Genomic DNA, 12571 nt, shown 5'->3' on the forward strand with positions numbered 1-12571 from the left:
CCAGTGCATACAGGGATACTCGTTGCTACGTTGCTTGCCATCTTCTCAAATGGGTTCAGTAAAGAAGAAGTTAAATAAACTATGGTCCCTTCTTTAATGGACTGCTATAAAAATGGCTATTAAAAAGAGAAAAAAACTTCCAAGAAGCTTTAAAGGACACTCTCTCAAGCCTCAAGATCTACCATTTGGAGAATAAAGCATGACGCTGAATGGTGTATGGGGAGCTACAACTCTGTGGAGGGAATATTGGCCGATGTGTCTAATACCTCCAGAAGGATCAGAAAGACCTGTGACAATTACTGTCTTCGGCAAGTCAAGAGCGGAAAGAGATCTATTTTCACTCAATGACCTTCCCTACTTTTGAATTTTGTTTCATTTATTTATTCTCATTCAATAAATAATTAAAATTCTTGAAAGGAAAGGACCTTAAAGCTCATCAAGAAACGCCATCATCGGTGGTTTTCTCCCACCATAGGACCTTGTACTGTTTGTCCTTGGATCTCTACATCCTCTTCCCTGACCTTACCACAAGGTCAAGCACTCTTTTACCTATTCTTGTAATGCCATGTGCCTTTCCATCCAAATATTTTCCCCAGTTACATTTCTATATGTATTTTTGTGATTATTTGATTCATATTTGTCTTTTCCTACTAGGTACAAATTCCTTGAGAAAAGGATCCTGGGTTTTGCTCACCAGTAAATTCGTGTAATTTGGGACATAGCAGCATACCTGGGGTACTGATTCATAAATAGTGAGTGAGTACCTTTATTACCCCCATATTCCTGCCAGCAGGTCATCAGGCCTCCTAAGAATGCAGACTTCACAGTTTCTCCAAGCTGTCCATTATACTTTTAGATACCTCTAAAAGTTAAAAATGCAACCTGATATTGTTGTATTGAGCTGAAGTGAACTTCTGCCCATTGGATTTAATTCTACTCTTAGTAACACACAAAACAGGACTAATCCCTCCACTAGATGATGATTTTCAAAGAATTTGAGCACCAGGGTGTTCATTTTACCTAGCTAGCAATCTTCAAATCGTAGCTACTAAGCTGTTATCTCCTTCAGGACAGGGAGGGTGTCATTCATCTCTGTATCTCTATTCCCTAGCTCTGGGCTTGTCTTAGCATATGTTATTTTAATATAATAAATTTTTATATGGCATCTCTCTTTTTTTTTTTTTTTTGGCCAAACTGCACAGCAAGCAAGATGTGAGTTTCCTGACCAGGGATCGGACCTGTACCCTTTGCAGTGGAAGTGCAGTCTGAACCACTGGACCAGGAAGTCCTGGCCTCTCTTGTATTACTCACTTCTGAACATACTCCACTTTTCCTATGTACCTCTTACAGCACCAGCCAAAATTATGGACAAATATAGGTTTAGTCTTCCCAGTGTACCTCCTTCCTTCCATTGTTCCTATATCTAACTAGTGACAACCAAGATCCCATGAACTCTGAAGGCAGCCACTGATGACAGATAATTACTCTTGTTTGTGTTGGTTTCCTTTTTTCTCTTTACAGATCTCCTGTCTCTACCCTAGAGCATTACTGTATATATGACCTTATTTATTAAAATACTGCCCTCACCTGCTAATGTTAGCATCTCTTTGTCTCTCAGACTTTCCAAAGCCAGACCAGCAGTTTCATGAAATGCCACAAGTCCCTCACCAAAAAGGATAATGCCATTTAAAAATAGGTCCACTGGGAACCTTCCTACACTGTTGATGGTAAATGGGTACAGTTACTATGGAAAACAGTATGGAGGTTTCTTAAAAGACTAAAAACAGAGTTGCCATATCATCCAGCAATCCCACTTCTGGGCATATACCCAGAAAGGACAAAAGCTCTAATTTGAGGAGATAACATGCATCCCAATGTTCATAGCAGCACTGTTTACACTAGACAAGAAATGGAAGCAACCTAAATGTCTGTCAACAGATGAATGGATCAAAAAGATGTTTTATATATAAATATATATACATATATCATTCATATAAAAAATGAAACAATGCCATTTGTCGCAACATGGATGACCCAGAGATTTTCATACTAAATTAGGTAAGTCAGACAGAGAAAAACAAATACTATATCATATATAAGTGGAACCTAAAAAAATAGTACAGATGAACTTATTTACAGAACTGAAACAGACTCACAGACTTATGGTTACTAAAGGGAAAAAAGTGAAGTGAAAGTTGTTCAGTTGTGTCTGACTCCTTGCAACCCCATGGACTGTAGCTCACCAGGCTCTTCTGTCCTTGGAATTCTCCAGGCAAGAATACTGGCATGGGTAGATGTTCTCTTCTCCAGGGGATCTTCCCAACCCAGGGATCGAACCCAGGTCTCCCACACTGCCGGCAGATTCTTTACCATCTGAGCCACCAGGGAAGCCCACTAAAGGGGAAGAAGGGCTTATAAAATAGGGAGCGTGGGATTAACAGAAGCACACTCGCATACATAAAATAGAAAAACAATAAGGATTACTGTACAGTACAGGGAACTACATGCAATATCTTGTAATAACCTATAATGGAAAAGAGTCAAAGGAAAGAATACAGATATATACATATACAAGTATAACCAAATCACTCTGAGGTACACCTGAAACTAACACAATGTTGTAAATCAACTATACTTCAATTTAAAAAAGTAGGTCCACTTGGTGTGGCAAATATTACCCAAGGCAACCCTACATTGTTCCCCTCTATCCCACCTTTACTCAATGAGTACCTTCAGAGAGGAAAGAGAGAGTGTTTGAGCTTCAAGTGAGATTTTTTTTTTAAAGGCCAACCTCTTTAATCATCAACTCTGATGCTCAGAACTGTCACTAGATCCATTCTCAAGGGTTCTCAAAATGCTGAATCTAAGCTCTTAGCACTAGATAACTTCTGGGTAAGCGCAAGCATGGGCACATCATTGCTAATGGGCATAGTGCTTGGCAGAGTGCCATAAGGCCCATACGTCAGAGGTAACTTCTTGGTCTTTTAGCCAAGATCAAGAGGAGAGCCAGTCAATCTCCGATATTATCATAATTCCTCCATGGGGAACATGTCCTGACCCGGTAAAGGGATGGACATGATGATTTAGTTTCTTTTTCATATTCAGCTTTCATGAGCTGTATGACAAATGGATAAAGGATCAGAGCACGCTGAGAACTAATGAACCAGAGGGAGAAATTCATTTAATGACTTAAGTGTGCTTTATCTAATGTGAAATGTAGGTCAATTCACTGTAAATTTATTCATGGGGATTATTTGTTCTTAGCCTGATTACATGGCATGTATTGTAAGACTTCAGCCCTGGGTAACGCAGGACAGACCCAGCTTGTCACTCCTCATCCTTCTCAAATCCCCTCCCCACCTCCACCACTCCCATACACATGCTGGTAAAAATCCAGCAATATCCATCAGTGCTTGTCTCAATAGAAAAACTGTATTTTGAACCAATAAAAAAAATTGATTTGGAGCTCTTTATTACATTTTTGGAGACACTTGGAGTAATCTAAAAGCTGAATACAAAAGTTCAGATCTATTGCTGAATTTGCAGTCAAAACAAAGATCAGGCAATAAGAAGGATATTTCATTATTCTCTGGGTCCAAGCCGGGTATGTGTCACCAGAGAGACAAATTTTTCACATGCAGCATCCAGGGAACAAATTTTATGATGTTTGGGTAGTAACTCCTTCTCAATTCTAATTTTAAAAAGCCCAAACAGCAATCTCCTGGGGCTTATTGTAATCATCATTATTATTATTTTGTAAAATTGAGATTAGTAACTGATAGTCCAACTTGGATGAATGTTTCACTAGCTTCATTACCTCTTATAATCAAACAGAAGGTTCAGTTTTTGGTCCTAAAATACAAGCCAGTAAAGCATTTAAAGATTTGAATGAAAACTTAAGAAAAATGTTTTCTTGTTCAAAACAAGTGCCCATAAGATCCATATTTTCAGAGGAAAAAATTTATGGGGGCCTAGTTCACATTAGTATCATAGGTCATTTAGTACAGTAATGTGAAAATCCTGTGGTTTATCAAAAGTCGCCTTTCTGACTTGGAAAAAAAGATAATGGAATTTAAATTTCTTTTCCTTTTCTAATTTAAGTTTCGAGGTAACTGGAGAAGGAAAGTGTAAAGAAATACTAAGAAACATTAATTTGGCATTGAGCACTTAGCAAGGTAAAGAGAAGAAAATGTCATACTTTCCCCCAAACCAATTGCATCTCCAAGACAAAGAGCAACGTGGCCTTTGAATGATTCTGTAAATTTCAATGAATTTTATAGAATAGGAAAGAACATTACTTTGGGGATTTTTTGTCTCAAAACTGTGAATTTAAATGCCTTCTCCTCATCTCCCCTGTGGAACAGTTGTTTAAAACAATGAAGGACCCTGGAACAATGTCCTAAATAACTTCAGAATTATAAAGGACTTAAGTCCCATAAAAAAGCAGTATTAAGTTGCACTGTTGCTGGAAGAACTAGCCTTGGAATATAAGTAATAATAATGCCCTATATATTTTTTAATTTTACAGTTTATAACTCGCTTTCACGCACACGATTTTGTCTGATCCTCATATTGTCCTGTGATGCTCAGCAGAATTTTATCTTGTGTGGCAGTGGGGGCAGGGAGGGTGGCGATCTATAGTCATCAGCAAAGGACAAATCACATCTGCTTAACGTCTCCTGATCACAAAGTGCTGAACACATCGTTTGGCGTCTATATAAATAAGTTAGCTTGCCTTTAGAGGCCTGGATATACTAAAACCCTCCACAACTTTAAGCCCAGTGGTGGGGAGTAGGCAATAAGGACAGGAGCCTGACTGAGGGGCTCATGTCTCTGACTCACTCTCACTGAAGGCACTAGGTCATTGAGATGAATGGCTAGTGGAGGTGAGAAACCCATTTATTTATTTGTTTATTTTTAATATTTATTTGTTTATCTATTTATTTGGCTATGCTGTGTCTTAGTTACTGCACATGGGATCTTTAGTTGCGGCATGCGGGATCTAGTTCTCTGACCAGGGATTGAACCTGGGCCTGCTGCATTGGGAGCACGGAGTCTTAGCCACTGGGCCATCAGAGAAGTCCCACCCAACCTGTTTAGATTCTTATTATCTCTCTCTGTCTTTTGCCAAATGTTTAGTTGCAAAAGTCAGAGTCTCACCAAGAGAAGAAAAACCACTCTGGATATTCAAATAGATGGGCTTGAATATAGGGAATTGGTATATAGGTGATAGAAATGCTCAGAAGATGAGAGTTGAGAAGTCAAACAAAAGACAGTGAAGATATCAAAAGTCTCCTAATTTCTGGATGCCTCTACCACCCCTTGGATGGAGGAAAACAGAAAGAAGAAGTGTAACCAGGACCTATGGGCTGGGATCACTGGAGTTAAACTGGAACAAGGTGGACCAGCTTTGAAGGAATGGGGCCATAAAGGAGATGCCATCCAAGATAAGGTGAGGAAGAAATACCCTGGCCTCTCCTTCCTTCTCTCTAGTCTCCAACTAGCTCCTCTCTTTAGTGGAACATAGCTGTCAGCCAGCAGACAATGGAGTCAGATGCAGCTTGTAGGGATCAGTCTGCTTGCCCAAGACACAGAGCAGATAAAAGGTGAGAAATGGAGCTGAGGATAAATAGAATCAGGACCTGCATAATAAGTAAACTTCTCTTCATGCCACTTATAGCCTATACATTATGCACAATACGTTACATTATGTTACGCACAACCTGTATATTAAATGTGCATATGATGTAACATCGCCATATCTATTACCAGTTGCAACTTACAGATGAGGAATCTAAGATTCAAATTTAATAATTTGCCCAAATTTACACACTTAAAAAATGTTAGAGCTTGGTCTATTTTTCTGATTCTTATGTCTACTACTAGGATCACTATCCTGGTTCCTTCCATTTGAATATGTTGGAGAAGGGCTAGGATAATCTGAGATTTTAAAAACACGGATAGATGCTTAGAATGAAACTAGCCCAGAGCATTTCAAGCTGGGTACCCTCGAACTCTGAGGTCCATATAACATCCTCCAGACAGAGTCAACAGGATTCCAAACTCCACCCTCTACTACAAACATTGTGGCAGCTTATTCTTTTATGCAGTGAGAATCTATTAAGATTTTATTTTAAGAAAATGATTCTACTAAAAGAGTAAATAAGGGCTTCCCTGGTGGTGGTGGTCCAATGGGTTTCTCTGGTGGCCCAGATGTTAAAGAATTTGTCTGCAATGCAGGAGACTCAGGTTAGATTCCTAGGTGGGGAAGATGCCCTGGAGAAGGGAATGGCAACCCACACCAATATTCTTGTTGGAGAATTCCATGGACAGGGAAGACTGGTGGGTTATACAGTCCATTGGGGTCACAAAGAGTTGGACGCAACTGAGCGACTAACACTTTCACTGCTGGTCCAGTGGTTGAAATCCACCTGCCAATGCAAGGGACACAGGTTTGATCCCTGGTCCAGGAAGATTGCACACACCGAGGAGCAACTAAGCTGATGCGCCATAACTACTGAGCCCGTGAGCCACAACTACTGAAGTGTGAGAGCCTACAGCCTTTGCTCCACAACAAGAGAAGCCGCCACAATAAGAAGTCCATGCACCACAACTAGCGAGTAGCTCCTGATCACTGCAACTAGAGAAAGCCCTTGCACAGCAAAAAGAGTCCCAGCACAGCCAAATATACATAAATGAATTGATTAATTTTAAAAATAAGTAAAATAATATTGTTCCAGTCTAGTGATCAATAGGTCATCAGATCTAGTAATCTCCCTCAAATGAAGTCACTAGGGCCCAGAGAGGGTCTACCCAACGGCAGGCTGAAATCCAGACGTTCTGGCTTGCCCCTCAAGGCTCTTGCCAGTGAATCATGCTGTCTGTGTTGTGGCGAGCTAAGAGAGAGAGAGACAGTGAGGCAGGGGTAAGAAGGAGAAGTGACAGAGCGAAGAGGCAAAAGACAGAGACCACGCAGGGAAAGAGGACTTAAGAAAAAACAAGGATGAAAGCCCCATTCTCTTGAGGACCCTGCTTGAAGGCTTTAATGGCACTGTGACTCTGCATTTGGGGCAAAAACAAGCATAATTCTGCCAGCAATCTGACCCGTTCACGGGGGGGCTAAGCGAAATCAAGGATAATAGCTCCAAGATGGAAACAATTCAAACATCCATCAGCTGGTGAGTGGATCACACGTGGAACACCCAAGTAACGCACAGTTCTTCAGCAGTAAGGGTGCAGAGAGCAGCTACAACATGGATGCACCGAGTATGCCAAGTGAAAGAAGCCAGACACAAACGACCACATGCTGTTTAATTCCATTTGTATGAAATGTCCTCAATAGGCAAATCTATCAAGATGTAAAATAGATTACTGGTTGCCTGAGGCTGGGTATGTGAACAGGGAATGACTGCAAAAGGGCAGGACGTTTTCTTTCAGGGGCGACAGAAAATGTTCTTGAACTAGATTGTGGTGATGATTGCCCAGCTGTGGAAATTTACTAAAAATCCTTGAATGGTACACTTCAAATGAGTGGAATTTATAGGTGTCAATTTTACTTGAATAAACTCATGTTATTTTAAACACAAAAGATAAATTGAGGGCTGACTCTAGCTTATAGTCTTGAGGGCACAAAACTAACCCCATAAACACGAGAGAGAAAAATCTTGCAGAATGTGTTAGGAGGGTGAGGTGTGGCCCTTTTCCCATTGCCGGGTCAGATCACCAGGGACCACACCCATTGCTTCCAGCCCAGTACCTGCTCTGCCACCTACTTCAGTCCTGCCCTGAGATTGCCCAGCACCTCCTGGGTTTACAGATCATGAAAGCTACACAGTTGCAGATTTGAGATGCATATGATACAAGCATAAAAAACTTTCTCACAGGACTTCCTTGGTGGTCCAGTGGTTGAGAATCTGCCTGCCGATGCAACAGACACAAGTTTGATCCCTGGAATCAATCAAGATCCCTGGAATCTTCCCAGATTCCACAAGCCACTGGGCAACTAAGCCAGTGAGCCACAACTACTGAGCCCGCGTGCCTTAGAACCTGTGCCCTGCAAGAGGGAAGCCACCTCGATGAGAAGCCTGTGAACGAAACTAGAGAGTGGCCACCACTTGACGCAACCAGAGAGAGCCCTTAAGCAGCGACAAAGACCCAGCACACCAAAAATAAATAGATACGATTTAAAAAAGAAAGAAATTGTTAAAAAAATTTCTCACATGATTTCTCAGCACTCGGCACCCCTCCTTCTAAGTACCTGCTATAAATCTATATTCCTCTGTAGGCTGTAAATTCCACAAAAGCAAGAATGGGAACCATCTCTTCTACTATTTTCTTCCACCACACAGCATAAGCCTGCTCATTGTCCATTCTAGAGCATTATTTGTTAAAAGAATTAAAAAATTATTAGGGGGACTTGCCTGAGGGTCCAGTGATTAAAATTTAGCCTTCCAGAGCAGGAAGTCCAGGTTTGATCCCTGGAGGGGAAGCTAATATACCCACTCCAGTATTCTTGCCTGGAGAATTCCATGGACAGAGGAGTGGGGTGAGCTACAGTCCATGGGGGCCCAAAGAGTCAGACACGACTGAGCAACTAACACTTTCCACAAGGGCAGAGTTGGGCTCCTTTTTTCCCATCATGCATTGCTTTATGTATGCATAAACATACATAAAAGTGCCATGTATAAAAAAAAACATACATAAAAAGACATACACAAAGGGATGAAGTATTAAAACTTTAGTACTGAGATTTCCCAGGGGGTCCAGTGATTAAGACTCAGAGATCCCAATGCAGTGGTGCGGGTTTGATTCCTGGTTAGGAAACTGGATCCGGCATGTGCAACTAAAGATTCTGTGTGCTGCAACTAAGACCCAGTGCAGCCAAATAAGTAAATAAATAGTTTAAAAAGTTTCAATAGTTTTTATCAAAATGAGTCCCTAATTGCTTAGTGATTTTAAAAATGCAGAGATAAATAGAATCAAAAGATGAAGTGTACCACAAAGATCTCAGATGGGGACCTAGCAAATGAAAAATAGTCTTTATATGTCAGAAATCAGTTCTAGGAATAGACTGAACTAAGAAAAAGTGCATGTGAAAGATTGGACTTTAGTACACATTTATTAAATTCACCTATGTAAAGAAACTAAACTATAATGGATACTTTATTGACCAACTGACCAACTTTTAGTAAAAGTATGTGATAAACCTCCCATTAATCATGGACATGGGTGAAGAGTGTAGGCTCCCAAAGGGAGCTATAATTGTTTTGTCAGTTCAGTTCAGTTTAGTCGCTCGTTCATGTCTGACTCTTTGCGACCCCATGGGGTGCATCACAACCAGACCTCCCTGTCCATCACCAGCTCCCAGAGCTTGCTCAAATTCATGTCCATTGAGTCAATGATGCCATCCAACCATCTCATCCTCTGTCATCCCCTTCTCCTCCTGCCTTCAGTCTTTCCCAGCATCAGGGTCTCTTCTAATGAGTCAGTTCTTCACATCAGGTGGCCAAAGTATTGGAGTTTCAGCTTCAACATCAATCCTTCCAATGAATATTCAGGACTGCTTTCCTTTAGGATTGACTGGTTTGATCTCCTTGCAGTCCAAGTGACTCTCAAGAGTCTTCTCCAACACCACACTTCAAAAGCATCAATTCTTCAGTGCTCAGCTTTCTTTATGGCCCAACTCTCACACCCATACATGACTACTGGAAAAACATAGCTTTGACTAGGCAGGCCTTTGTCAGCAAAGTAATGTCTCTGCTTTTAACTATGCTGTCTAGGTTTGTCATAGCTTTTCTTCCAAGGAGCAAGTGTCTTTTAATTCCATGGCTGCAGTCGCTGTCGGCAGGGGTTCTGGAGCCCAAAAAATGAAGTCTCACTGTTTCCACTGTTTCTCCATCTATTTGCCATGAAGTGATGGGACTGGATCCCATGACCTTCATTTTCTGAATGTTTAGTTTTAAGACAGCTTTTTCACTCTCCTCTTTCACCTTCATCGAAAGGTTCTTTAGTTCCTTTTCACTTTCTGCCATAAGGGTGGTATCATCTGCTTTGTACATGATTCCTTTTGATTGTCCCTTCATGGTGTGTAGTCATCACCATGCTGATATGAGGAAAGTGAGCTTCTTTGACTCTTTCCATAGTCTTACCTCCCAGAGTTAGCTGCTCATTCACAGCTGGTGACTAAAGCATCCTTATAATCCTCTCTTACTTTCTTTTCACTGCTTCTTTCTTCTCATCTATCTCCAGAGGTTTAAATAGGTCCACTCTTAATCTTTGGCTAAGCTATTCAGGAATAATGGGATACTTTGATATTATTGCTCTTATTCAATGTAGAAGGAAAAAACCATTATAAAAAAAACCCATTATCCCATTATTCCTATGGGAGAAGCAAGGCCCAGGATGTCATACAGAGTGTCAGGGGCCACATCAGATTAGAACTCCGGTCTGTAGAGCTCTGGCCCAGGGTTTTGTTTCCTCCTATGTCATTTCTCAACTAAACAGTTTATTAAAAGCCTCGATGCCCAGAGTCAAAGAAAGCTTATATATATAGTTCTGATCCATTTCAAAATATGTTTCCAATATGATAATCCCTGCCTCCTAGGCTTCCAATTCCAAAAAGACTTCAGAAAATTGGTCTCACAGCTACTCAATTTTGAACAACAAAATATTCAGCCTAGAAGATGATTTAGCCAAACCCAGGTATACTGGGTGGGGGCTTCCCTGGTGGCTCAGACAATAAAGAATCTGCCTGCAAAGCAGGAGACCCAGGTTCAATTCCTGGTCAGGAAGATGCTCTGGAGAAGAGAATGGCAACTCACTCTGAATGTGTTAGTTATTCAGTCATATCCAACTCTTTGCAACCCCACAGACTACAGCCCACCAGGCTCTCTGTCCATGGTATTTCCCAGACAAAAATACTGAACTGGGTTGCCAATTCTTCCCAACCCAGGAATCAAACCCAGGTCTGGGTTGTAGGCAGATTCTTTATCATGTGAGCTACCAGGGAAACCCAACCTACTCTAGTATTCTTGATATACTTGCATTTTACATGTGAATGTATTTCTCTGGAGAACTAAAAAAATTTAATTTCACCCTTGCCAGCAGCCTTCTGCCACAGGGGCAAAAAAGAGGTGACTTTCCTTTTTGTTTTTAGGCCACACTGTGCAGCATGCAGAATTTTAGTTTCCCGACCAGGGATCCAACTGCTGCCCCATGCATTGGGAGTGCGACATCTTAACCACTGGACCACCACGGAAGTCTCCTTAACTTTCCTTTTTAAAGAAATATCCCCTACAGCATTCTAGTATGACTGTTAGTATAATGTTAGGGGAAAAAGAAGAACACTAACCAACCTCAGAACAAAAAATAGAGAACCAGAATTTGAGAAAAGCTTCCATAGCATCTCTGTGTCCCTAATGTTACCTTCACGCCTCTCTGGAAATGCTTCTGTTGTGCCCTCTGGGGGAAACCAGCAGCCGTTGGACCCTCCCACAGTCTTTTGGAGATATCAGTGTGGGAAGGAACTGAGGCCTCCTGCCAACAGCCAGCACCGACTTGCTAGGCCCGTCTTGAACCCCTCTGGAAGCAGACCCTCAGCCGCAGTCAAGCCCAGTGTCTGCCCCGCGGCTCTGGCTGACATCTTGGCTGCCACCTTGTGAGGTGCCTTGAGCCAGACCACACTGGTCAGCTGCTCCTGGATTCCTAACCGGCAGGGACTGTGAGATAATAAATATTTATAGTTTAATCCACCAAACCTGGGATGACTTGTTACATAACTGTAGGTAACTAATACAGAAAGTCACCTGAATATGTGACTAATAAACGACATAAATTTGGTCAGAAAATTAACCATTAGGTTCTAACTGCTGAACTCATTCCCAGAGTAGGGAGTTGGGAGATTCGAATGAGAGGGGGAAGACTGGAATACTTTACATTAATTATTTTGTTTTCATTAAGGGGTTTTTATTTTTTATTTTAAAGAGAAGGGGGTTGTGGTGAAGGGCTGGTGAAGGGAGATAGAAATATGGAATCTTTTTCAGGGTTTTTTTTTGTATTTTTTTCTTAATTATTTGTGTTTTGAAAGAGCAATTTTAAAATTTGTTCCTTGGTTTGAGGTCTTCTTGCTGTCTTTCCTCTCTTCTACTTTCTTTCCATAGATAAAATCTAAGCAGGCTGGTGTTGGCTGGAGTTACATCCCACTTGGGGTTAAAACTTCTGGAATATACTGGAGGAGCACTTGAGTGGGAATGAAGCAAAGAATTATTTTCTTTCCTTTTGACATAAAAAAGACATTCTAAGCCCAGAACCTACAACAGAACAAAGTCAGCTGTGTCTTCATAAGGACCTTCAGTTCAGTTCAGTTACTCAGTCATGTCTGACTCTTTGCAACCCCATGAATCGCAGCACACCAGGCCTCCCTGTCCATCACCAACTCCCAGAGTTCACTCAGACTTACGTCCATCGAGTCCATGATGCCATCCAGCCATCTCATCCTCTGTCGTCCCCTTCTCCTCCTGCCCCCAATCCCTCCTAGCATCAGAGTCTTTTCCAATGAGTCAACTCTTCACAT

This window comes from Oryx dammah, unplaced genomic scaffold, assembly GCF_014754425.2.
Source record: "Oryx dammah isolate SB20612 unplaced genomic scaffold, SCBI_Odam_1.1 HiC_scaffold_26, whole genome shotgun sequence".
NCBI lineage: Eukaryota > Metazoa > Chordata > Mammalia > Artiodactyla > Bovidae > Oryx > Oryx dammah.